Source organism: Symsagittifera roscoffensis, chromosome 4, assembly GCF_963678635.1.
Source record: "Symsagittifera roscoffensis chromosome 4, txSymRosc1.1, whole genome shotgun sequence".
Taxonomy (NCBI): domain Eukaryota; kingdom Metazoa; phylum Xenacoelomorpha; order Acoela; family Convolutidae; genus Symsagittifera; species Symsagittifera roscoffensis.
Window position 1 is genome coordinate 7,167,620 of NC_087065.1, and position 27,180 is coordinate 7,194,799.

General features: G+C 33.7%; 1 protein-coding gene across 1 annotated transcript in view; it reads right to left on the bottom strand.

Annotated features, from left to right (window-relative positions):
• Positions 1-26,585, bottom strand: part of LOC134844023 (synaptotagmin-7-like) — a 117,294-nt gene extending 90,709 nt beyond the window's left edge. Inside the window, exon 1 of the mRNA XM_063860477.1 lies at positions 26,507-26,585. The gene's annotated coding sequence lies outside the window, so the exon portion shown is untranslated. The remainder of the gene's footprint in view (positions 1-26,506) is intronic.
• Positions 26,586-27,180: the final 595 nt, after the last annotated feature.

A 27,180-nucleotide genomic window follows, 5' to 3' on the forward strand; every position in this document is an offset into this window, starting at 1 on the left:
ATACAACTTACGCGCGATTTATCTGACAACACAATGATCTATCAAGGAATTAGATTACCCTGTAAAAACGATCAAGGCTATTGTGACCCTACAACACGAACACAAGCAACAATTGTTTGGTTCCCCGAAGACACATGTACAACATTTCAAGTAGCAAAAATACACGCTCGTATGATAAAATTTCACGAAAAATATTTTATACAATCAATCCCATATGAACAAGTAAATCCATCATGAAAACAAAGTTCTAATTTTAGAAACATACACAATATAGAAAATAAATTGACACGTTTTCAAATATATCAAGAAACAGAACTTGCATGTAAATACAGAAATCCACTTCACAGAACACAATACTCCGAATATTAGTTGAATACGAAAAAGGATTCGACATGACCACTGGAAAAGTAAAAATCGACCCATACGCCACAAGTCACCCTATAAACGAAGGAACATCATATATACCTGTTGATTTTCAAAAAAGTAAAGGTCAACCTGGTGGACATCTGAAGCCCCATGACACTAGAAGCACACGTTTACAAGAACTATCACTAATGAATAGTACATATTTCGGTAATATCCACTATGATATTCACTTAGATATGAAATTAGACTACACAATTAGCCGAATTTTTCAAGAAATGTCACTCTCTGAATTAGAAACACTTCACCAACTATGCGAATTAGAAAGGACACAAATCCTACAATCACTTGCACTAGCAGTATTAAAAATACCCTACGCAGGATATTTACTATCAGGAAATAGATCAAATTTTTTAGACTATGCAGGAAACATTTTATGGTTCTATACCTGTACCAAAAAAGTATCACCACTATATGTTTTTGAAGATAAACGATGCTATAAAAGAATCCCTATCTTTTATAAGAATAATGTACATTTCGTTGACACACTTTCAAGACGAACCTATTTCTGGGATACCGCAGTCCCATGTGGATCAGAAAATAGCCACAATGTAGTACAACTGAACCCTGATGAAGATAAATATTACCTTCTTACCCCATATCCCACATTAATGCAATCACTCAAAAAATTTTCACCTGAAAGCATTAGAGCTATTGCTCGAAACCCAAATATTGACCTACAGTCAATTGGAATATATTCAAAATCCGATATCCAACATCACATTAGAACACAACAATTCCAAGAATTATTAACACAAATGGACACTATACAAAGACAATCAATTGACCAAAACTTACGCAAACTTGCCGAAACCGCAGGATTTGCAGATATTTATACACAAGACTATAGCGGATATTTTAAAGACATTAAAGACTATATATATCTAAACGGTGAAAAATACCGACCACAAGATATCTCACCTATAAAAATTTTTAGCTTTGTTACACTCAAAAATGAAATTCTTGGTTTTCTAGGATGGCCCTATTACATCTTAGAAAAATTAACTATTTTATACGCAATGTTTAACTTTATAGGATTTCTTTTTTGACTTTTAAAAGGAATCTATAATACATGCGCTATACACACACAAGTAAAAAGACAAGCAAGTGTAGCACGCATACTATTTGCAGGATTTTTTGGAGTTTTTTCATCATCAATGAACAAAATTCTTTTAGACGCACAAATAAAAGAATACAACACAAAAATAGCAACAAGACAGAACACATATGACGAAGAACATAACAATGTAGAAATAACGCCCACAGCACCACAGTTACCACCCCTACCACATAACCACCCATTATCCCTAGTCCCACGAAATTTTCGAAATTTAGCAATAACACATAATCCAAATTTTACACCAACCATATCACAAAGTCCCATTCAACATATAATGACACATCATTCACTAGATGAAAATACATATGAAAAATTATAGAACAACCCCATACCACCGCTTTTCAGTCTCAAAATAATAATTTTGTTAGCCCACGATGAGCCGACAACTTGGATCCCTACACCGCTCAAATTCCCTTCCAACCAACCTCAACACTCCAATTACAATAATTCCACTTTTTGCTTTCCCGCCACCCGATTTCCCAACCAATAATGTAACATCAGGCATGAATTCAGACACTAATTCACATATCTCAGTTTTATACTCCATTTCACAACTCAATAACCCAAATATTGAAACCCCTGATGAATTTGCAGACTCTGAACCATCTCCATCCAATAATTTTCAAACCAACTCCTCAGTTTTTTCAAAACCCCCTTTTCAACCAATCCCACCAAATAACCCACTCCCATCCATTTCTACACCCTCTTATGCTTCACAAGTCACCCCAACCTACTCTTCATTTCATTCAGACCGATCATCCAATTCTCCAGATACTCCCCAAATCTCCCAGGAACTAGATAATTTTATCACCCTACAACAACAACCCTTCCACCTTGAAAACCCCACTATAAATCAGATTTCATCAACAATAGAATCATCAAACCCACCTACCCCTACACCCTCTTCAGCTTATACCGCATCATTAGCACCATCATCCATATCCACCGAATCATCAAATAGCACTAATAGAGCTTATCGCACTTTCAAAAGAAAATTCCCAAACCATCCATTTCCAACAAAACCAGGAACAGCCCGTGAATATATTAATCATCCAAATCACACTAACACGAAAGAATTTTTAGCAATCACCTTACCTTCATTTCCACAGTATACTTTGAACACTCCTAACAACACTAACGACACACGTAGTTTTGTAGATGAACAAGTTTTAATGCCTACACTTCATTGGACATCATATTATCATTTTACTAACCCCCTTTGCCTACCTTTATTTAATACTCACATCGATATAGAAAGAAATCAAGATATGCTATATCGACTCACCACACCACTAACACATAGACAATTTACTTATATAGGATACAAAAAGTCACTAAAAACATACACTGCACACCGAGCAAACGAATATACGCTAGAATATTACGATCACAACATCATCCGAGCTAACCAAGACCAATTTTTAGATGATGATCGTTTCGCTAACCCACAAATCACAGAAAAATTCTTCATAAAAACACCATATGTATTTACACTCAATATATTTGATCGCAAATTCGACCACGTCATTTCTGAAGCACTAACCGACATGCAAGCTTACGAAAGTTTTAAAGAAAGATTTCAATTATTTTCACTAACCTTCAATTTCCTTGAGCCACAAGAACGCGATTTGCACTGCTCACACGACATTATGTTACGCACTAAACAAACCCACACATATACATATTATCGTTTCATACAAATTCATTTTGATCTACACACTCCATCAAGACAACCACACCACCGTTTTCAATTTATTAACTCTAAATACACATCACCATTTTTTCTTAACTTCACATATTGCATCAAAGATACTAACCTTCACGGTATTCTTCGCAATTATGATCCCATAACCCAAATGTATATTTTTTGTCTCATCACGAAGACCTTCAACGCAGAAGAATCCAGACCCTTCCTTATCCCACATGAATTTATCCAACCTATAGAAATCCCGATATTAGAATTCATTCACAACACTAAATACAATCACAAATTATATAATCTCATCCAAAACACACCTTACGAGTTTGCAGTTGGCACTGAACAACTAAAAACTATTAAAGCACTTCAATTGCTTTGGCCACTGCTTCAAACTAAAAACATCATTCGCATACTAGCAAAAATACTAACAAATTCCGACATAATACACGACATCTTCCCCCACGGTTTTTTCCCCGACGACTAACAGGTAAGTATAATTTATCATATTCTTCACTAATAAATTTGAAATAAATACTAACCATTCTTATCCATGTCTTATTTAGATTTTTAGTCTTCATCCCACGATCACCTACAAATTACACAAAAGAAAAATAAAAAATAGAAAACTTCTTCAAATTCTTCAAAACTCTATTAATATTTTGCACTAGATAAATTCAATAAAAATCATACCAATGTAGTAAATTAATTTATAAATTATTTCCCTAAAAGCAGTAATTCTAATAATGATGAAAATTTGTAACTTAATTTTTCCCCAAAAAAAACTAGCAGTAAAATTGAAATTCTATGTAGTAAATTGATAAAACGAAAATGCAGTACTAACCTTTTGATATTTACATTCACTCGCACAAGAATTCTATCCAAACTCGCACAGCTCGCCCACGAAGAATTGTTTAAATAATGAATTTCAGTTTCAAGCTTTCACACTCAACAACTCTAACACACGTTAACACGTTTCAAACTTTCCTTTAACCCGGTTGGAAAGGATTTATATACTAAACAAAACTAACCAATGCAGCTTACTAAACACCACAAATCATAGAATAACAGCATGACTAAGGAAAGGAAACCAACGGTACCCAAACCGGATAAACCCAGTTTAAAACTGGATAATTTATTCTTTTGAAGACTATTATAAAGTCTAAGAAAGAAATAATAAAACACAAAAAAGTCGAAAGACAAACCCATACCAAAAACCATTTGATTTTTGAAAAAAGGACACAACCAACAAAACATAAGAAAAACCACAATAAACCCAACATAAAACGTTATCACATAACAGGACCTCTCAGAGAAACCGCACGAAATCATACTCCCACTCCTGGCCTAACCCACCAGAGAGGACGTCCTGAGCATGCTCTATAGCCGGCCTAACCCACCGCGCTACATCCACGCTTTGTGACCACACTTCTAATTTTAATAAGAGGTACTCAAGGGTGAGTAACTCTTCAAAATAACCGAACTAAAACAAAATGCTTTTGTGAAAACAACTAACCAAAATCATAATTAAAACACCGAACTAATAAAAATTTTATAAAATGTAAATTATACCTTGCAGTATATAGATCAGCATACAACACCAAAGACGAACATCCAAAGACAAAAAGACCCCACTACACTCGAAAAAGAATGGCCAACCACAGTCAATATGCTGTCCACAATCACAACTCAAAGGATTTAGAGTACGACTTGACTTCGCAGAAAAGGACTTCATTGAACTAGACCAATGACCACCTCGATGTTCAAGTATACGTACAGATCCGAGTAACCAGGCATCCCCTCCACGCACAATCTCCACGCCATTCCCAGACTAGGTTGAACACAAAAGAAGTTCTCTACATGAAACAGAAAAACCTGTCATAGCAAACCATTCTGAAATCAGATTTGAGTTTGATGAGAAAACCCAGTCGTTGTCATAAGAAGACACAACGATTGATCCTGGAACTTCTCTAACAGGAAAACCCAGAAGAAATATGATGTTCGCCAAATACCAACGTCCATCATCCATCCTTTGAATTGCAGAAAAACTATTCTAAAAAACTCTGTAAAACCCGGATGGGTGGAACCTGATCTAAACTACATTTTATGATTGGATAAATTAGATATTTTACCACTGTAAAGTATTTAATATTAACCAATCATGATCCATCTAACTAACAACCCACTTATTTGTAAGTGCTGAAATTACTTGTAATTTCAGCACCAGAGAGATTTGAATTTAACTTAGAAATTAGTCGCCTCTCCAAGAGAACTTCAGCAGCCGCAATAAACCAGTATACCCTAGATCTATTGAGCCTAGCAGAGACTAGTTAAACAACCTGAGACTAGAATAGTATAAGAGTAAGATTAGGATCGGTATTAGACTAAGAAGTTGCACGAATCTATCCGGCCGAAAATAAGATAGCGTGACGAGCAGACGGTGTACCCTATCCGAAATTACTCTATGAGTTAAGACCATCGGTTATAACTCAATACCTTAATATTTTTTTTACTGTAAACAACTTCATCAACATGAAAAGGCCTTTAGCAAGCCTTAATCAATGACAATTTTAAGATATGATCAAAAAGTGTTTCAGCCAAGAAAGGTCAGACGATTTGTAAGCGATATAATCACTTGATTTTAGATACTTAGCGGCTCAACTTGAATTTTTGCTGCTAATTTGTTTGTTTTTTATTTCAGGTGTTTTTCAGAATTTTGGTAAAACTGCTTACGGTTCTGATTGTTCTGTCGCAGCCACATATAAAAAGTAAAGTATACTTAATAGCAACGGGTAAAACGAAGATACTAATCAGAAAAAAAAACACTCAAAAAAGCATTTGCCGAAATTGATCCATCGATGCTTGGAAAGATTTTCAACATTGAGAATTCAAAGCTTGATCATGACATTCAGAATATATAAAAAATTATTGAAAACACTCGTAAGAAGGTTCTGGTATTTGATCTATAATAAAAAAAAATTCCGCAATTAAAAAGAAAATTCGCCACGGTTCAATGAATTCTGTTATGCAACTTTCTTCTCTGACGAAGTTTTTCTAAAAATGAAAATTAGTGTAACAAAATTCACTGAAAGATGGAAATTCGATTAAACTGGGGGAACATTTTCAAACGACGCTTGCATATATGCTGTAAAGCCTTAATGGTCTGCTCTTTTCAGGTGCAAAATAAACTCTGAGTTCTTTGAAATTGCCATGGTAACAAACTGTCCTTACAACAATTGGCTTTTATATCGTTGCTTATTTCGACGTGACTTCAAAAAGCTTGAGAAGAAAATCGATTTGACTATTGGATAAAACGTTTGAGTGGGTTTTGGAAATCATTCAAGACATGAATTGCCAGTCAGTTCCTATTTTGCACCGCCTCAACTCGATAGTTCCAGGAGGCGCAGTTCCAAAATTTTCAACACTCAAATATGCCATCGAAAAAGCCATAACAGCATCTTCAACTCGTTAAATGTGAAAGCAGTTTTCTTTTGTTTTGGAGTCTGAGACGCCAACTCGCTGAAGAATTATCAGATTCAAAGAAGCTCGAGGTTGTTAAATTAGATTTGAAAGAAACTATGTGTTTAAAGAGCTTCCCTATAGCGTATTCACTAAAAAATTATGATGACATAATGCATCAGGCCTCTCCGTTTTGCAGACGAAAATGCTCGATACTATAGAGACCAGAAGATGGGAGATGTTTTACAACGGGATTCAAGACTATGACTCCTCTGATAAATCCAGTCAGCAGCTGGCAGTCTGAACAGAATCAGCAGCATCGTTTACTCCCGTTGAAACTTTTAAAACAGCTAAAAATCTATCCTACAGTTTTTCAGCATCAACGGCAGGTTTCGACACTTCTATTTTAACTATCAAAATCATTTGGTCTTTAGCGTTTCTATGAAATATAACTATACATCGCTTGCGTTTACACTACTATCACAAAAACTACAATTGGCTCACAACCGAGTTTAATTTCTCGCCACAATGAGAACAGAACGAATATTTAAATTTCCAATTTCACTGACTTCATTTTGCAAAAAAAACCTGAAACATGATCATAAACGTGATAGCATGAAATTTCGTCAAAAGTATACGAATCTCATTGTTTTACCAGATTTACTGATAGGTTCCAGAAATCACCATACCTTCAGCAACTCAATGCTTGCGACAAAGTTTTGCTTGGCAATCATATGCAACCAAGAAAAGTAATCACAGCTGAGTAGACCACCGGTTCAGGCATGCTAACCGAGAACAGATTAAAAGGTTTCACCTTCCAGAAAGGAAACTTCTGATTTTCAACGACAATCCACAAGGTAGGAGAAAATGGTTTGAGCTTTTCCACACAGCGCTAGAAACATCCCAAGTTAAAAAACAGAAAAAAAAGTTAAGCTTTTTGCAGGAACTTGCGTTTGGCACTAACTTGCGCTGGGAAAGTTGAAGCCATCGCAAAGAGCAATGGAACCAATTCTACACAGTACAACCAAGTTATAGAAGAGTGAATACCCAACTTGTGTTAAAAGCTTTTGCTCAAAACCTCAACAAATTGTATAGTTATAAGAAAAAGTGATCCTCGAGGCACCATCAAGTAAGCTGCTTTCTTAAAAAATGTGTACCATTTCGGTAAACTACGAATTTTCATTCAAATGTTTTTTTTATTTTGCTTCTCGCCTGAAATTTTTCAGATTTTCATTTAAAATTATCATTTGATTGATACTAAAACTACGATTGGTAACGTTTCAAAAATTGATCAGATAATTTTTTAAAAAAAAACTAAACCTCGGGGATGACTTCAATTTGCTGAAAGTAATTTTCAAAATAAAATACGAAACAAAGAAAATGTGACGACAGTCTCCTTGGGATATTCTAAAACTCAAAACAAATGTAAAACACTAAAAAGCATACCATTAAAATTTTATTAACTTGTCTCAACTCGGTTTAGAGTTATTTCAGGTTCATGTTTTGCTACCTCAATTCTACAATGAAGAGTAAGGAATCAAAAAGTCAAGCATAAAAAGTCAATTAGGTTAAAAATTTCGAAATTATGAACTCCAGTAACCTTACAACATTGAGGGCCGGTGAAATTTTTTCCCGATTTCAAATTTTAAGCTTGAGTTATCGCAATAATTTTTTAAGGCTGCAAAACGTTCCCCAACAGTCAACTCGATAGTGGAAGCTTGTCTTGGAGAAGCTTTTGTTTTAATCGTGAACAAAAACTACTGAGAGAATGAGTAACCTACCCGCATTGGAGTTCCATGATTAAAAGTTGATTGTAATTGAGTTTCACTATCAGTGTCCACAGAAGTGAAAAAAAAATCGATTATAATCAATTAAAAACGGATTATAACATTACGATTTTTCGAGGCAACAAACTTTATTTTTTATCTTTTATAATCGATTTTTTTTTCACTTTTGTGGACGCTGATAATAAAACTCTTTTATAATCAATTTTTCTCCACTTTATTGAGATGCGAATTGCAATGCACATAAAGCCTTTTCTACGTTTCAAAGTAAACTTGGCTATTTTTGATTATTTTAAAACATTGATATTTTTGTTTCTCATTTGTGTTACTCAATAGCTGAATTTTGTTACTTTCAACAGTTGCCAGACTCTATTCCCTCCAATGTTTGCCCCATTGTAATTTTACACCCGCCATCCCCAACATGAATCAATCCCAACCCCCTTCAACCAGAGGGTGGGGGATCAAGGGATTAAGGGGTTGTTGGTTCAGGTGCGGGGGTCGGGTGAATAGGCGTCATCGCGAGAGCATCTGCTTCAAGCTTATATTCAAAATATTTAGGCAAAATTCTTCTTTTAAGTTCACTTTCAGTTACATTTCTTAATTACTCCAACCCATAGAATTGTTTGTCATTGATTTTAATTGATATACACGTTCTCGTAAGCAACACTGTTGATGACAAAATAATCTGGTAATCATTTATAGCTATGAAAGATTGTTTTTTTTTTCTGTTTAAAATACAATTCACCTGATCTAAAGTAGGAAAATTTTGATGTTTTTGTTTTATCAGCAACAAAAAACAAAAAAGTTTACCAAAAAATTTTTAAACTAAAATTTCTTTTCATTTTTTTTAATTTCAAAGTTTTCCCCTCTAACTGCAAAAAAAAGAATATGTACGGTAAAACTATTGCATGAAATTTTGCTATCTTCTTGTTAGTTTTTAAGAGATTCAGGTATTTTTCTTGGTCAAGTATCGATAAATTCTAATTACTTCATACATTCGAAACAAGTTGAACAACTCGTAAATGAAGTACGCACGCTCGTAAGGCCACGTATAATCGCTACTAATTTTTCGGTCAACAAAAAATCTCTGCGTTAAGCCCTCTCATATTGACAGACAGTTCTATTACATTTGCAGTACACAAGATTTTAACAATCAAACAATCCATCAAACAGATCAAGTTTACTTTTTTCGACAAATGTGAAAAACGTTTAGTTTTTAGGGCCCACAACGTGAACTCGCTGAAGCGATATCAGATGCAACGGAGCGTAAGTGTGTCGAAATGGCTTCAAACAAAACGACTGTGAATTTGCAGCTTCTCTTTTCCGCATGTACTATCAAATTAGGATAAAATAGCGCAACATGCTTTTATGCTTTACAGACGAAAATGTTCGAAACCCAACAGATGAGAAGACCCGAGAAACTTTACAACTCGACCCTATAACATGAATCATCTGTTACATCAAGTCAGCAAACGGCAGTCCAAACATGTAAAACAGCTCACAGCATATAACCTACAGTAACTCAAGATCACTGACAGGTTCAACTCTACTTCATTTATGAAAAAAATACATTTTTGTCTTCGGCGAACATGTGCTTCCAATGTTCGGTAAACATAGCTAGCTTTTTACAAAACTAGTGCAAACACTTTAACCGCTTTCAGGTTCTCATCAAAATGAGATCAAAGTTTTTTTCCCCGAATTGACTGTTTTCAACTTGCTGTTTAAATGCAAACAAGGTCAAGCAAAAAAACGACCAGCAATAAAATCATGAAAGTTTGTAATTGCGACATCATGCAAATTTGTCAAGGGTAGAAAAACCCCATTATTTCAGCAAAACTACTGGAAGATTCCAGACCTCAATAATCCCTTCAACAACTCAGTGCATGTCACGACAACTTATTTAACAATCAAAAGCAACCAAGAAAAGTAAACAGAGCTGATATAGACCTCTAACAAAAGAATGTTAGTTACGATATCTCTACAAACAAATACGGCTTAAGAGATTTCATACTTGCCAGAAATAAAGCTCCCGAGCTCAAGGCAATCCACGAGTTGTCATCAATTATGCTGCTTTTTTATAGCTTTGAGATTGAAGACTGGGGTTAAATTGGAACTCAGCTAACTTCCTGCGTCTCACTTATTGCGGTAACTTTTGATGAAAAGGCAAGATTCTTGTAAAGAACTACTCCAGGGCATATGAGAACTAGGAGCTTATTTTAGAGGGAACAAAGTCAAAAAGCTTCAGCAAAAAAATACGTTAGAGCAGCAAAGGCCATCAAATGAAACATAAAGCAACCTTAAAAAAATTACCGAATAGCTCTTTGACGACAAATTTGTTATAATGAATCTTTTGTGTCCACTAGATGACGAGCAACTTTATTTTGGGTTTGCCCCAGTTTTTTTTAAATATAGCGATTATCCAAACAAACAAAAGACAAATATCTGTGATTTAATAGCCATGAAATGCTTTTTTCTGCCAAATAGAAGTGAGAAAACAACTGTTTGGCTAAATTTGCGGAGCCAGGTATCTCACAACTCTGCATCCTGGATCAGATCAACAGCAGTGATTGTTATTCTTCCTTGCTTTCCGCTCCAGTTTTTCTGTTTAGCCATTAGACGAGATTCCACAAAAATTGAAACACCCAAATGTTCAAAAAGGAAGTAATAACCAAGCTAAACTAAAATTTGGTTATTTACGAGTTTTTATTACTTTGCTTGTTGCCTGAAATTGTTCAGATTTGCATTGAAAGGTATCACTTACTTGATATTAAAGTTATGGTTTGTAAAGTTTTAATAAATGATTAGATGTTTGTTCATCAAAACTAACCCTCGTAGAAGACATTAACCCGCTAAAAGTAGTTTCTCTAGGAAGTTCAAAAATAATTAATGAAGAAAGAAACTTTTCTTCAGAAATCCTACAACTTGGAGGCGGAACAAAAAGCGGAATGATCCATGAGCATAATGGGTCCAAGAGCAGAAAAACAAAAAAATATTAACTTTTTTTTTATTTATTCGGGCTAATTGATAAAAACAGTTATTATAATCTTCAATAATACCAAGAAAAAGAAAAAAAATCTGAAGAATTGAAGAAAATAATCAAGTTTTTTAAAATTGAATTTTAAAAAATCTCAATTAAATTATTCAAATTATGCATAAACTATTGCTTCCTTGGTAATATTGACATTTCTTATACTTAATTTACCGATTAGTTTATAAAATTTGATATTTTTCTGTTTTTCTGCTCTTGGACACATTCTGCTCTTAGACCATTCTGCTCATTCTAGCCACCCTTTAACTTGTATCATGAATTTTGAAAAATCTTACCATTGTTTGTTTTGTTAAGCTTGTTTCAACTCGGTTTAAAATATAACTTGAAAGTATAAAGTATAACTCGGTTTGAAGTAGAACCGGATTATTTATACACTAACGATTTAGCAGTTAAAAAAATCGCGCATAAAAGGGAAACCACTATGGTAAAATTGGATTTGTTAAATCCCCCATAACCAAACAAGACAATTGATGGCTTTGTAAACTATTTCTCAGTTTCAAAATTTTGAGCTCGATTTATCACTTGCTTGTAGGGTGTGAAAAGTCCTCCAATATGTCAGTTCGAGAGTCGAAGCTTATCTGGAAAAAATCATTAATGGCAGCTATTTTCAATTTCGCTTTTTTTTCAAGAAGAAACGACCAGCACTGAGTGCAAATGAGAAACCTAACCTGTTATCCATTAGCAATCTGTCAAATTGGGTATAGATTAGCTAATTTATTGGACTGAACGACGCGAATGTTGTCTCCATTTAAGTACATATTTTATCGTTTAGGCAGGCTTTTATTATAGCTGTGCTTTTCAAAGCAGATGTCAAGGCAAAAATGGCTTACGCTCGTATTCGGTACAAGGATACTTCAATGTTTTTTTCCCTAACTGGCCAAGAAACAATTAGAGCATATAATATTTCAAGTACACAATTACGTATATCTGACTCTAAGTTTATTATCCTCCAACATCAAATCGGTTCAATTGTAAAAAAAACAAGACTGTTCTTATCAGGGCGATTGTTCCGACTGCCCTATAAAATCTATAAACAGTTTTCAATTTAAAAAAGCTGGTGACGTTTACACACAAAAAATGAAAATTTTTGATTCTTTTTGAAATTTTTTTTTGACTTGTTCCAAAGGTTTCTAGAGCTAATATTAGAGGATCAACCTACCTATTTATCAGGTTGCCGAAATGCATGAAAAATTATGATTTTCATCTTAAAAAATATCTAAATCGAACAGAGACTTTATGTATAATTAGTTAATTATGGTCTCAATCTAGGGGGAACTTCATAATTTCGTACATTGGACGCATTAGCGTGACGAGGGAGAGGGGGCAGTATGGGCGAGCCCCCATTTCTGGTTGCTAAATTTTTCCAAAGGTTCCCCCCTTTGGTATAACTTTACGACATCCATATTTGGCTGACTATCTTCAAAAACTTGGTTGATATCAATCCTTTTTATCTCTTGGTAGATTAGATATCTTGATATGTAATCCATGATTGTTCGCCTCCCCCCCCCCCCCCACCCCCATCTATACAATCAAAGCGTGTAAACGTTGAGAAGAGATGATAGGGGCTGTATCATGAGTTCATCTATCCGCAAGCTAAGTTTTAAAATTTTCAGCTTTTGTATAAATTTCAAATAGCTAAGTAAGCTCTTTTGGAGCTAATTGTCGATTTCTGAGAGCTGACCCGCATCCAAGTTAAGACTTAAGTATTTGCTTATAACGGATTATTATGATGATTTTCTGAGAATTATAATTGATTATAATTACCAAACTTATGTGTTTAGAAAATTTATTTTGATTATAATCGTGATAATTTGCAAGCGATTATAATATCTTATAATCATTTATAATTGATTATAGTTCATACGAAAAACCCTTAAAATCAATTAAAAATTATTGAAATCGATTATATTCTCTTATTTTATCAAAACTGTGTCACAACAAAAAAAAAACATTTGATTTATATAATATGGGTTACTAATTTTTTGTCTATAGCAAAACCTCTAAAAGAGAGATCTATTGTCACACTTTAGTTCATCTGAATACAAAGTTTTACCACGAAACAAAAGTTTCATAGAGATCCTTTTATATTAGTGGAAAGGTTACCACGGTGGGTCAAAAATAAATTTTTTGACTGAATCAATAATGAAACTAAATCAATTTGCTGATGTTATGCTGGTTAAATAAGCTAAAAATTGTGCATCATGAAACAACTTTAATGACAAAAAAAAAGAAACAAAACGTTAAAAAATTGAAATGATTTGAAAACTTTAATAACAGTTCTCACATTTTCACAGGAACCAACGTCTACAAAAAGCATAAAATATAAGCAACTTAGATTCAACGTTCACTTCGAAGACACAATGGGCAAACAAAAGGGATAATAATTGACTATAATCGATTATAACGGATTTTTGTGCAAAACTCATGAATTAGAAATTGGAATAAAAATAATGAATTATAATTGATTGTAATTGTATCAAAAAATTGACGGAAAAGTAAACAGTTATAATTGATTAAAGTTGATTATAATTGATTATAATTTGATTTCAAAAAGAGAGATTATAATCGATAATTGATTGACTAAAATCAATTTTTTCTCAGTTTTAGTGAGACTAGTACTAAAATCGTAAAAAAAAGTTGATTTTTAACGCTTGAAACTGGATGCGGGGAGCGTAGATAGTTATATGAATATACAGAACAAAGATTTTATGGTAAAAATTTATCATAATGGTATTCAATGGATTTGTTTTACAAATAAATGAGTATTTAGAACAATATAACGAAATTGATTGTATGGTTCTAACTACCCGGTTTTTCGTGACCCATTTTTAGTGTCCTAGAATAGTACCAAAAGGGGGGATCCTTTGGGTCGGCATTGGGTCGAATCCCTGAGGGATGAGGGAGCGTCAAACCCCCTAAATCCGCCCATGTAATCAAAAAATGTTCTGGATAGCTTACCATAATCGGTTATCTAGACAACAATTTAGTCAACGAAAAACCAATATAATCGATATTTGTCTATGAAATCTCGGTGTGGCAAATTTTTCACTAGCAGCATTAGCGTCTCAGCACCTGGCAGTTGCCAGCACCTTGAAGTTGCAGCTTATCAAGTACAACAGTGCTTTAAGTAATGTGCTTTAACATGCAAAAAGTAATAAATTGTCAACCTGAGATTTTGACTTGTTCCATTTCACCACTCACGTTAAGATTGTGGATTTGTGATCACAATTACGATCGAGTTTTAGCATTTCCAGAGTGTCGCAACCAAAGTTAGGCATCTGTTATTTTTGGGCACGAAGAAAATTTGTTATTTCCCGACTTCGCATTTCGAGGCAATGTGTCCGCTATTGGCCTAACAAAACGAAAATAACTGCTGTGACCAAAAGTTAGCAATGTGTCTGCTGCTGGAGTGAACAGAGAAAAAATAACTGTGACCGGCGCGACCAAAAGAAAGTAAACGGCGACCAAAAGTTTTAATTTGTGTTTCGACCAATTCGACCAAAATTTGGTATATTTCGACCGGCTCGAACAAAGGCTCGATATGTTTTGACGGTCTCGACCCACACTATTTAATTGTCGGTTATGTTGGACCGAGAAAAATGTTTTCATTGAAAAAAACGTTGAAATCGAGTTTGATTGAAAAAAAATGGACCAAGTTAACATCTTTCCCCAACAAAAAGGCTTTTTTTTGTGGGGGTGGATGTTAATTTGGTTGTAAGTTTGAAATTTTCAGCCAATCAGAATCGAGCAATTTACATGCTGCGCTTAGCAAATGTGTTTCCAAAAACACATGAAAAAATTTTAAAAAAAATCAAAAATGTTTCGAAGTGAGTTTCAGTTGTTTGTCATTTAGTTTTTTGACCAAACTGTGTTTTCTTTTTTATAGATTTTGTCTTGACTTATTTTACGAGCATTTCGTGACAAATGTTTTCCCTATGTAGCGGCTAATTTTTTTAACATATCGCAATTAATTTTTTGACCATTTTGCAACTAATTTTTCGACCATTTTGCAATTAAAATTTTGAGCATTTTGCAATTAATTTTTTGACCATTTTCCAATTAATTTTTTGACCATTTTGCAATTAATTTTTCGACCATTTTGCAATTAATTTTTTGAGCATATTGCAACTAGTTTTTCGACCATTGCGACCAAGATGCCTAATTTCTATAATTCGTCCACGGCCATGAAGCTCTGTCCAGACTATGGATTTAGTCGATAAAAAAAAAGGTGTACCAGATCCATTACGGCAAAAAGGTACTCATGTCTTAAGTTGTGTTATAATTTTCGTCTTCAATTGAATTTCGGGCCAAACTCAATCTGTGAATTTATAATTCAGAATTGCACTCAAATTAATGCAAGACAAAAAGTGGATTGTTTATTTAAAATGTTCATCGGACACATTTTGACGCTATTTTACGGTCTAGGAGTACCAAATAAATTGTTTTGTTTTTGTCTGTTCGTGAAAATTATATTGAATTCTTTTTCCATAAACTGAAAACAGTATAAGACTTGTTGGAAAAAATAGCGCATAAAAAATAGAGTCAAATGGTTCTAATTATTCAAAACATCAAGCAAAAAATTGAATTTTTTTTTTATGTAAAATGATTTTTGGACTGACAACGACAGAAAAAAGGAAAGAAAAACTTACCTCTATAAATAGTAATTTTATAGATACTATTAACAATGCTTATTCAGGCTATAAATGACCTCTTCCGTGTTCGCGTTGTGCTGTCCTTTTTTAATGCTATTAAGGAGAATGAATGAAAAAGCAGCACAAAAAACTGTTTCAGTCGCATTGTCAATTTGGGCCGAGATTAGAATTATAATTACCAGCTGATTCTTACTTGGGTTACAGCAGATTTGGGTAGATTTTCATTTTGCAGCTAACTTTTCTGTATGTATTATGTATAATTAGTTAATTATGGTCTCAATCTAGGGGAAACTTCATAATCAGAATTTCGTTCATTGGACGCAGTAGCGTGCCGAGGGAGAGGGGGCAGTATGGGCGACCTCCCCCCATTTCGTTTTGCTAAATTTTTCCAAAGGTATAACTTTACGACATCCATTTTTGGCTGACCAGCCTCAAAAATTTGGTTGATATCAATCCCTTTTTATCTCTTGGTAGATTAGATATCTTGATATGTAATCCATGATTGTTCGCCCCCCCATCTATACAATCAAAGCGTGTAAACGTTGAGAAGAGATGATAGGTGCTGTATCATGAGTTCATCTATCCGGAAGCTAAGTTTTAAAATTTTCAGCTATTGAATATATTTCAAATAGCTAAGTAAGCTCTTTTGGAGCTAATTTTCGATTTCTGAGAGCTGACCTGCATCCAAGTTAAGGCTTAAGTATTCGCTTATAACGGATTATTATGATGATTTTCTGAGAATTATAATTGATTATAATTACCAATTTTATGTGTTTAGAAAATTTATTTTGATTATAATCGTGATAATTTGCAAGCGATTATAATATCTTATAATCATTTATAATTGATTGTAGTTCATACAAAAAACCCTTAAAATCAATTAAAAATTATTGTAATCGAAGATATTCTCTTATTTTATCAAAACTGTGTCACAAAAAAAAAACATTTGATATATATAGTATGGGTGATTAAATTTTTGTCTATAGCAAAACCTCTAAAAGAGAGATCTATTGTCACACTTTAGTTCATCTGAATACAAAGTTTTACCAGGAAACAAAAGTTTCATAGAGATCCTTTTATATTAGTGGAAAGGTTACCACGGTTGGTCAAAAATAAGTTTTCTGACTTAATCAATAATGAAATTAAATCAATTTGCTGATGTTATGCCGGTTAAATAAGCTTGAATTGTGCATCATGAAACAACTTTAATGACAAAAAAAAGAAACAAAACGTTAATAATTTGAAATGATTTGAAAACTTCAATAACAGTTCTCTCATTTTTCACAGGAGCAAACGTCTACGAAAAGCATAAAATATAAGCAACTTAGATTCAACGTTCACTTCGAAGACACAATGGGCAAACAAAAGGTATAATAATTGACTAATCGATTATAACGGATTTTTGTGCAAAACTCATGAATTAGAAATTGGAATGAAAATAATGAATCATAATTGATTGTAATTGTATCAAAAAAATTGACGGAAAAGTAAACAGTTATAGTTGATTAAAGTTTATTATAAATGATTATAGTTTGATTTCAAAAAGAGAGATTATAATCGATAATTAATTGACTAAAATCAATTTTTTCTCAGTTTTAGCGAGACTAGTACTAAAATTGTAAAAAAAAAATTGATTTTTAACGCTTGAAACTGGATGCGGGGAGCGTAGATAGTTATATGAATATACAGAACAAAGAAAATTATGGTAAAAATTTATCATAATGGTATTCAATGGATTTGTTTTACAAAAAATTGGGTATTTAGAACAATATAAGGAAATTGATTGTATGGTTCTAACTACCCGGTTTTTTGTGACCCATTTTTAGTGTCCTAGAATAGTAACAAAAGAGGGGATCCTTTGGGTTGGCAGCGGGTCGAATCCCTGAGGGATGAGGGAGCGTCCGAACCCCCCTAAATCCGCCCATGTAATCAAAACATGTTCTGGATAGCTTACCATAATCGGTTATCTAGACAACAATTTAGTCAACGAAAAACCAATATAATCTATATTTGTCTATGAAATCTTGGTGTGGCAAATTTTTCACTAGCAGCATTAGTGTTTCAGCACCTGGCAGTTGCCAGCACCTTGAAGTTGCAGCTGATCAAGTACAACAGTGCTTTAAGTAATGTGCTTTAACATGCTAGAAGTAATAAATTGTCAACCTGAGATTTTGATTTGTTCCATTTCACCACTCACGTTAAGATTGTGGATTTGTGATCACAATTACGATCGAGTTTTAGCATTTCCAGAGTGTCGCAACCAAAGTTGGTCATCTGTTATTTTTTGGCACGAAGAGAATTTGTAATTTCACGACTTCGCAGTTCGAGGCAATGTGTCCGCTATTGGCGCAATAAAACTAAAATAACTGCTGTGACCAAAAGTTAGCAATGTGTCTGCTGCTGGCGTGAACAGAGAAAAAATAACTGTGACCGGCGCGACCAAAAGAAAGTAAACGGCGACCAAAAGTTTTAATTTGTGTTTCGACCAATTCGACCAAAATTTGGTATGTTTCGACCGGCTCGAACAAAGGCTCGATATGTTTTGACGGTCTCGACCCACACTATTTAGTTTTCGGTTATGTTGGACCGAGAAAAATGTTTTCATTAAAAAAAAACGTTGAAATCGAGTTTGATTGAGAAAAAATGGACCAAGTTAACATCTTTTTCCCACAAAAAGGCTTTTTTTGTGGGGGTGGATGTTAATTTGGTTGTAAATTCGAAATTTTTAGCCAATCAGAATCGAGAATTTTACATGCAGCGCTTAGCAAATGTGTTTCCAAAAACACATGACAAAATTTAAAAAAAATCAAAAATATTTCGAAGTGAGTTTCAATTGTTTGTCATTTAGTTTTTTGACCAAACTGTGTTGTCTTTTTTATGGATTTTGTCTTGACTTATTTTACGAGCATTTCGTGACAAATGTTTTCCCTATGTAGCGGCTAATTTTTCTAACATATCGCAATTAATTTTTTGACCATTTTGCAACTAATTTTTTGACCATTTTGCAATTAAAATTTTGAGCATTTTGCAATTAATTTTTTGACCATTTTCCAATTAATTTTTTGAGCATTTTGCAATTAGTTTTTCGACCATTGCGACCAAGATGCCTAATTTCTATAATTCGTCCACGGCCCTGAAGCTCTGTCCAGACTATGGATTTAGTCGATAAAAAAAGAGGTGTACCAGATCCATTACGGCAAAAAGATACTCATGTCTCAAGTTGTGTTATAATTTTCGTCTTCAGTTGAATTTCGGGCCAAACTCAATCTGTGAATTATAATTCAGAATTGCACTCAAATTAATGCAAGACAAAAAGTGGATTGTTTATTTCAAATGTTCATCGGACACATTTTGACGCTATTTTACGGTCTAGGAGTACCAAATAAATTGTTTTGTTTTTGTCTGTTCGTGAAAATTATATTGAATTCTTTTTCCATAAACTGAAAACAGTATAAGACTTGTTGGAAAAAATAGCGCATGAAAAATAGAGTCAAATGGTTCAAATTATTCAAAACATCAAGCAAAAAATTGAATTTTTTTTGTGTAAAATGATTTTTGGACTGACAACGACAGAAAAAGGAAACAAAAACTTACCTCTATAAATAGTATTTTTATAGATACTATTAACAATGCTTATTCAGGCTATAAATGACCTCTTCCGTGTTCGCGTTGTGCTGTCTTTTTTTAATGCTATTAAGGAGAATGAATGAAAAAGCAGCACAAAAAATTGTTTCAGTCGCATTGTCAATTTGGGCTGAGATTAGAATTATAATTACCAGCGGATTTTTACTTGGGTTACAGCAGATTTGGGTAGATTTTCATTTTGCAGCTAACTTTTCTGTATGTATTATGTATAATTAGTTAATTATGGTCTCAATCTAGGGGAAACTTCATAATTTCGTACATTGGACGCAGTAGCGTGCCGAGGGAGAGGGGGCAGTATGGGCGACCTCCCCCCATTTCGTTTTGCTAAACTTTTCCAATTATTCAAAACATCAAGCAAAAAATTGAATTTTTTTTGTGTAAAATGATTTTTGGACTGACAACGACAGAAAAAGGAAACAAAAACTTACCTCTATAAATAGTATTTTTATAGATACTATTAACAATGCTTATTCAGGCTATAAATGACCTCTTCCGTGTTCGCGTTGTGCTGTCTTTTTTTAATGCTATTAAGGAGAATGAATGAAAAAGCAGCACAAAAAATTGTTTCAGTCGCATTGTCAATTTGGGCGGAGATTAGAATTATAATTACCAGCGGATTTTTACTTGGGTTACAGGAGATTTGGGTAGATTTTCATTTTGCAGCTAACTTTTCTGTATGTATTATGTATAATTAGTTAATTATGGTCTCAATCTAGGGGAAACTTCATAATTTCGTACATTGGACGCAGTAGCGTGCCGAGGGAGAGGGGGCAGTATGGGCGACCTCCCCCCATTTCGTTTTGCTAAACTTTTCCAAAGGTATAACTTTACGACATCCATTTTTGGCTGACCAGCCTCAAAAATTTGGTTGATATCAATCCCTTTTTATCTCTTGGTAGATTAGATATCTTGATATCTTGAATTGTCGATTTCTGAGAGCTGACCCGCATCCAAGTTAAGGCTTAAGTATTCGCTTATAACGGATTATTATGATAATTTTCTGAGAATTATAATTGATTATAATTACCAAACTAATGTGTTTAGAAAATTTATTTTGATTATAATCGAGATAATTTGCAAGCGATTATAATATCTTATAATCATTTATAATTGATTATAGTTCATACAAAAAACCCTTAAAATCAATTAAAAATTATTGAAATCGATTATATTCTCTTATTTTATCAAAACTGTGTCACAACAAAAAAAACATTTGATTTGTATAATATGGGTTACTAATTTTTTGTCTATAGCAAAACCTCTAAAAGAGAGATCTATTGTCACACTTTAGTTCATCTGAATACAAAGTTTTACCACGAAACAAAACTTTCATAGAGATCCTTTTATATTAGTGGAAAGGTTACCACGGTGGGTCAAAAATAAATTTTTTGACTGAATCAATAATGAAACTAAATCAATTTGCTGATGTTATGCTGGTTAAATAAGCTTAAATTGTGCATCATGAAACAACTTTAATGACAAAAAAAAGAAACAAAACGTTAAAAGTTTGAAATGATTTGAAAACTTTAATAACAGTTCTCACATTTTCACAGGAACCAACGTCTACAAAAAGCATAAAATATAAGCAACTTAGATTCAACGTTCACTTCGAAGACACAATGGGCAAACAAAAGGGATAATAATTCACTATAATCGATTATAACGGATTTTTGTGCAAAACTCATGAATTAGAAATTGGAATAAAAATAATGAATTATAATTGATTGTAATTGTATCAAAAAATTGACGGAAAAGTAAACAGTGCTTTAAGTAATGTGCTTTAACATGCTAAAAGTAATAAATTGTCAACCTGAGATTTTGACTTGTTCCATTTCACCACTCACGTTAAGATTGTGGATTTGTGATCACAATTACGATCGAGTTTTAGCATTTCCAGAGTGTCGCAACCAAAGTTGTGCATCTGTTATTTTTGGGCACGAAGAAAATTTGTAATTTCCCGACTTCGCAGTTCGAGGCAATGTGTCCGCTATTGGCGCAATAAAACGAAAATAACTGCTGTGACCAAAAGTTAGCAATGTGTCTGCTGCTGGCGTGAACAGAGAAAAAATAACTGTGACCGGCGCGACCAAAAGAAAGTAAACGGCGACCAAAAGTTTTAATTTGTGTTTCGACCAATTCGACCAAAATTTGGTATATTTCGACCGGCTCGAACAAAGGCTCGATATGTTTTGACGGTCTCGACCCACACTATTTAATTTTCGGTTATGTTGGACCGAGAAAAATGTTTTCAATTTAAAAAAAAACGTTGAAATCGAGTTTGATTGAGAAAAAATGGACCAAGTTAACATCTTTCCCCCACAAAAAGGCTTTTTCTGTGGGGGTGGATGTTAATTTGGTTGTAAGATCGAAATTTTCAGCCAATCAGAATTGAGCATTTTACATGCAGCGCTTAGCAAATGTGTTTCCAAAAACACAAGACAAAATTTAATAAAAAAATCAAAAATGTTTCGAAGTGAGTTTCAGTTGTTTGTCATTTAGTTTTTTGACCAAACTGTGTTGTCTTTTGTATAGAAATTGTCTTGACTTATTTTACGAGCATTTCGTGACAAATGTTTTCCCTATATAGCGGCTAATTATTCTATCATATCGAAATTAATTTTTTGACCATTTTGCAAGTAATTTTTCGACCATTTTGCAATAAAATTTTTGAGCATTTTGCAATTAATTTGTTGACCATTTTCCTCTTAATTTTTCGACCATTTTGCAATTAATTTTTCGACCATTTTGCAATTATTTTTTTGAGCATATTGCAACTAATTTTTCGACCATTGCGACCAAGATGCCTAATTTCTATAATTCGTCCACGGCCATGAAACTCTGTCCAGACTATGGATTTAGTCGATAAAAAAAGAGGTAGACCAGATCCATTACGGCAAAAAGATACTCATGTCTTAAGTTGTGTTATAATTTTCGTCTTCAGTTGATTTTCGGGCCAAACTCAATCTGTGAATTTATAATTCAGAATTGCACTCAAATTAATGCAAGACAAAAAGTGGATTGTTTATTTCAAATGTTCATCGCACACATTTTGACGCTATTTTACGGTCTAGGAGTACCAAATAAATTGTTTTGTTTTTTTCTGTTCGAGAAAATTATATTGAATTCTTTTTCCATAAACTGAAAACAGTATAAGCCTTATTGGAAAAAATAGCGCATAAAAAATAGAGTTAAATGGTTCAAATTATTCAAAACATCAAGAACAAAATTGAATTTTTTTTCTGTAAAACGATTTTTGGACTGACAACGACAGAAAAAGGAAACAAAAACTTACCTCTATAAATAGTATTTTTATAGATACTATTAACAATGCTTATTCAGGCTATAAATGACCTCTTCCGTGTTCGCGTTGTGCTGTCCTTTTTTGCTGCTATTAAGGAGAATGAATAAAAAAAACAGCACAAAAAATTGTTTCAGTCGCATTGTCAATTTGGGCCGAGATTAGAATTATAATTACCAGCGGATTCTTACTTGGGTTACAGCAGATTTGGGTAGATTTTCATTTTGCAGCTAACTCTTCTGTATGTATTATGTATATTAGTTAATTATGCTCTCAATCTAGGGGAAACTTCATAATTTCGTACATTGGACGCAGTAGCGTACCGAGGGAGAGGGGGCAGTATGGGCGACTTTCCCCCCATTTCGTTTTGCTAAACTTTTCCAAAGGTATAACTTTACGACATCCATTTTTGGCTGACCAGCCTCAAAAATTTGGTTGATATCAATCCCTTTTTATCTCTTGGTAGATTAGATATCTTGATATGTAATCCATGATTGTTCGTCCCCCCATCTATACAATCAAAGCGTGTAAACGTTGAGAAGAGATGATAGGTGCTGTATCATGAGTTCACTTATACGGAAGCTAAGTTTTTAAATTTTCAGCTTTTGTACATAATTCAAATAGCTAAGTAAGCTCTTTTGGAGCTAATTGTCGATTTCTGAGAGCTCACCCGCATCCAAGTTAAGGCTTAATGTTCGCTTATAACGGATTATTATGATGATTTTCTGACAATTATAATTGATTATAATTACCAAAACTTAGGTGTTTAGAAAATTTATATTTGAATATAATCGAGATAATTTCCAAGCGATTATAATATCTTATAATCAATTATAATTGATTATAGTTCATACAAAAACCCCTTAAAATCAATTAAAAATGATTGTAATCGATTATGTTCTCTTATTTTATCAAAACTGTGTCACAACAAAAAAAAACATTTGATTTATATAAATGGGTTATTAATTTTTTGTCTATAGCAAAACCTCTAAAAGAGAGATCTATTGTCACACTTTAGTTCATCTGAACACAAAGTTTCACCACGAGATCCTTTTATATTAGTGGAAAGGTTACCACGGTGGGTCAAAAATAAATTTTCTGACTGAATCAATCATGCTCACTAAATCAATTTGCTGATGTTATGCTGGTTAAAAAAGCTTAAATTGTGCATCATGAAAAAACTTTAATGACAAAAAAAAGAAACAAAACGTTAATAATTTGAAATGATTTGAAAACTTTAATAACAGTTCTCTCATTTTTCACAGGAGCAAACGTCTACGAAAAGCATAAAATATAAGCAACTTAGATTTAAAATTCACTTCGAAGACACAATGGGCAAACAAAAGGGATAATAATCGACTATAATCGATTATAATGGATTTTTGTGCAAAACTCATGAATTAGAAAATGGAATAAAAATAATAAATTATAATTGATTGTAATTGTATCAAAAAATTGACGGAAAAGTAAACAGTTATAATTGATTGTATGGTTCTAACTACCCGGTTTTTTGTGACCCATTTTTAGTGTCCTAAAATAGTACCAAAGGGGGGATCCTTTGGGTCGGCAGCGGGTCGAATCCCTGAAGGATGAGGGAGCGTCCGAACCCCCTAAATTCGCCCATGTAATCAAAACATGTTGTGGATAGCTTACCATAATCGGTTATCTAGACAACAGTTTAGACAACAACGAAAACCCAATATAATCGATATTTGTCTATGAAATCTCGGTGTGGCAAATTTTTCACTGGCGGCATTAGTGTCTCAGCACCTGGCAGTTGCCAGTACCTTGAAGTTGCAGCTTATCAAGTACAACAGTGCTTTAAGTAATGTGCTTTAACATGCCAGAAGTAATAAATTGCCAACCTGAGATTTTGACACGTTCCATTTCACCACTCACATTAAGATTGTGGATTTGTGATTACAATTACGATCGAGTTTTAGCCTTTCCAGAGTGTCGCAACCAAAGTTGGGCATCTGTTATTTTTGGGCACGGAGAAAATTTGTTATTTCCCGACTTCGCAGTTCGAGGCAATGTGTCCGCTACCGGCGTGATAAAAGGAAAATAACTGCGACCGGCGTGACCAAAAGTTAGCAATGTGTCTGCTGCTGGCGTGAACAGAGAAAAAATAACCGGGACCGGCGCGTCCAAAAGAAAGTAAACCGCGACCAAGATTTTTAATTGTGTTTTAACCGATTCGACCAAAATTTGGTATATTTCGACCGGCTCGAACAAAGGCTCGATATGTTTTGACGGTCTCGACCCACACTATTTAATTTTCGGCTATGTTGGACCGAGAAAAGTGTTTTCAATTTAAAAAACGTTGAAATCAAGTTTGATGGAGAAAAAATGGACCAAGTTAACATCCTCCCCCCACAATAAGGCGTTGGGGGGGAGGGGGTTTAGGGGGGGGGGGGGGGGGGGGGGGGTGGATGTTAATTTGGTTGTAAGTTAGAAATTTTCAGCCAATCAGAAGCGAGCATTTTACATGCAGCGCTTAGCAAATGTGTTTCCGAAAACACATGACAAAATTTTAAAATAAATCAAAAATGTTTCGAAGTGAGTTTCAGTTGTTTGTCATTTAGTTTTTTGACCAAACTGTGTTGTCTTTTTTTAGAATTTGTCTTGACTTATTTTACGATCATTTCGTGACAAATGTTTTTTTCACTATGTAGCGGCTAATTTTTCTAACATATCGCAATTAATTTTTTGACCATTTTGCAACTAATTTTTCGACCATTTTGCAATTAATTTTTTGAGCATTTTGCAATTAATTTTTAGACCATTTTCCAATTAATTTTTTGAGCATTTTGCAATTAATTTTTCGACCATTTTGCAATTAATTTTTTGAGCATATTGCAACTAGTTTTTCGACCATTGCGACCAAGATGCCTAATTTTTATAATTCGTCCATGGCCATGAAGCTCTGTCCAGACTATGGATTTAGTTGATAAAAAAGAGGTGTACCAGATCCATTACGGCAAAAAGATACTCATGTCTTAAGTTGTGTTATAATTTTCGTCTTCAGTTGAATTTCGGGCCAAACTCAAGCTGTGAATTTATAATTCAGAATTGCACTCAAATTAATGAAAGACAAAAAGTGGATTGTTTGTTTCAAATGTTCATCTGACACATTTTGACGCTATTTTACGGTCTAGGAGTACCAAACAAATTGTTTTGTTTTGTCTGTTCGTGAAAATTATGTTGAATTATTTTTCCATAAACTGAAAACAGTATAAGCCTTTTTGGAAAAAATAGCGCATGAAAAATAGAGTCAAATGGTTCAAATTGTTCAGAATATCAAGAAAAAAGTTGAATTTTTTTGTTATTTAAAATGATTTTTGGACTGATAACGACAGAAAAAGGAAACAAAAACTCACCTTTATAAATAGTATTTTTATAGATACTATTAACAATGCTTATTCAGGCTATAAATGCCCTCTTCCGTGTTCGCGTAGTGCTGTCCTTTTTTGCTGCTATTAAGGAGAATGAATGGAAAAGCAGCACAAAAAGTTGTTTCAGTCGCATTGTCAATTTGGGCCGAGATTAGAATTATAATTACCAGCGGATTCTTACTTGGGTTACAGCAGATTTGGGTAGATTTTCATTTTGCAGCTAACTCTTCTGTCTGAATTTGTCAGAGAAAATAAGTTTGAGCTTAAGCAAATTTTCGAAAGAAGAGCTAGCCGAAGACTCACGAAACAGCAGCTAAAATAATTTTTTTGGAACCTCCCCCAAGCCATTTAGGGGAGGGGGTGTTAACTTAGTTCTGAGTTCGATTTTTCAGTCATTAATATTGGAGCATTTTACATGCAGAGCTTAGCAAATTTACTCTGAACTAAATGCTGGTGGTCTATTTGGGGTGAGGACGTTAACTTTATCCCTTTTTTGCTAATTCAAAAAAGCAATTAGAAATCAAAAATATAAACTGAATGTAAATAAAAGTCGAGCTATTTTATTAAGGCAATAGCTAAATAAGAAGAAAAACCGGCAAAATGAAAAAGCGGACCAAATTTTTTTCAACTTTTTTTCGGTTATATTTTTCGGCTATTTC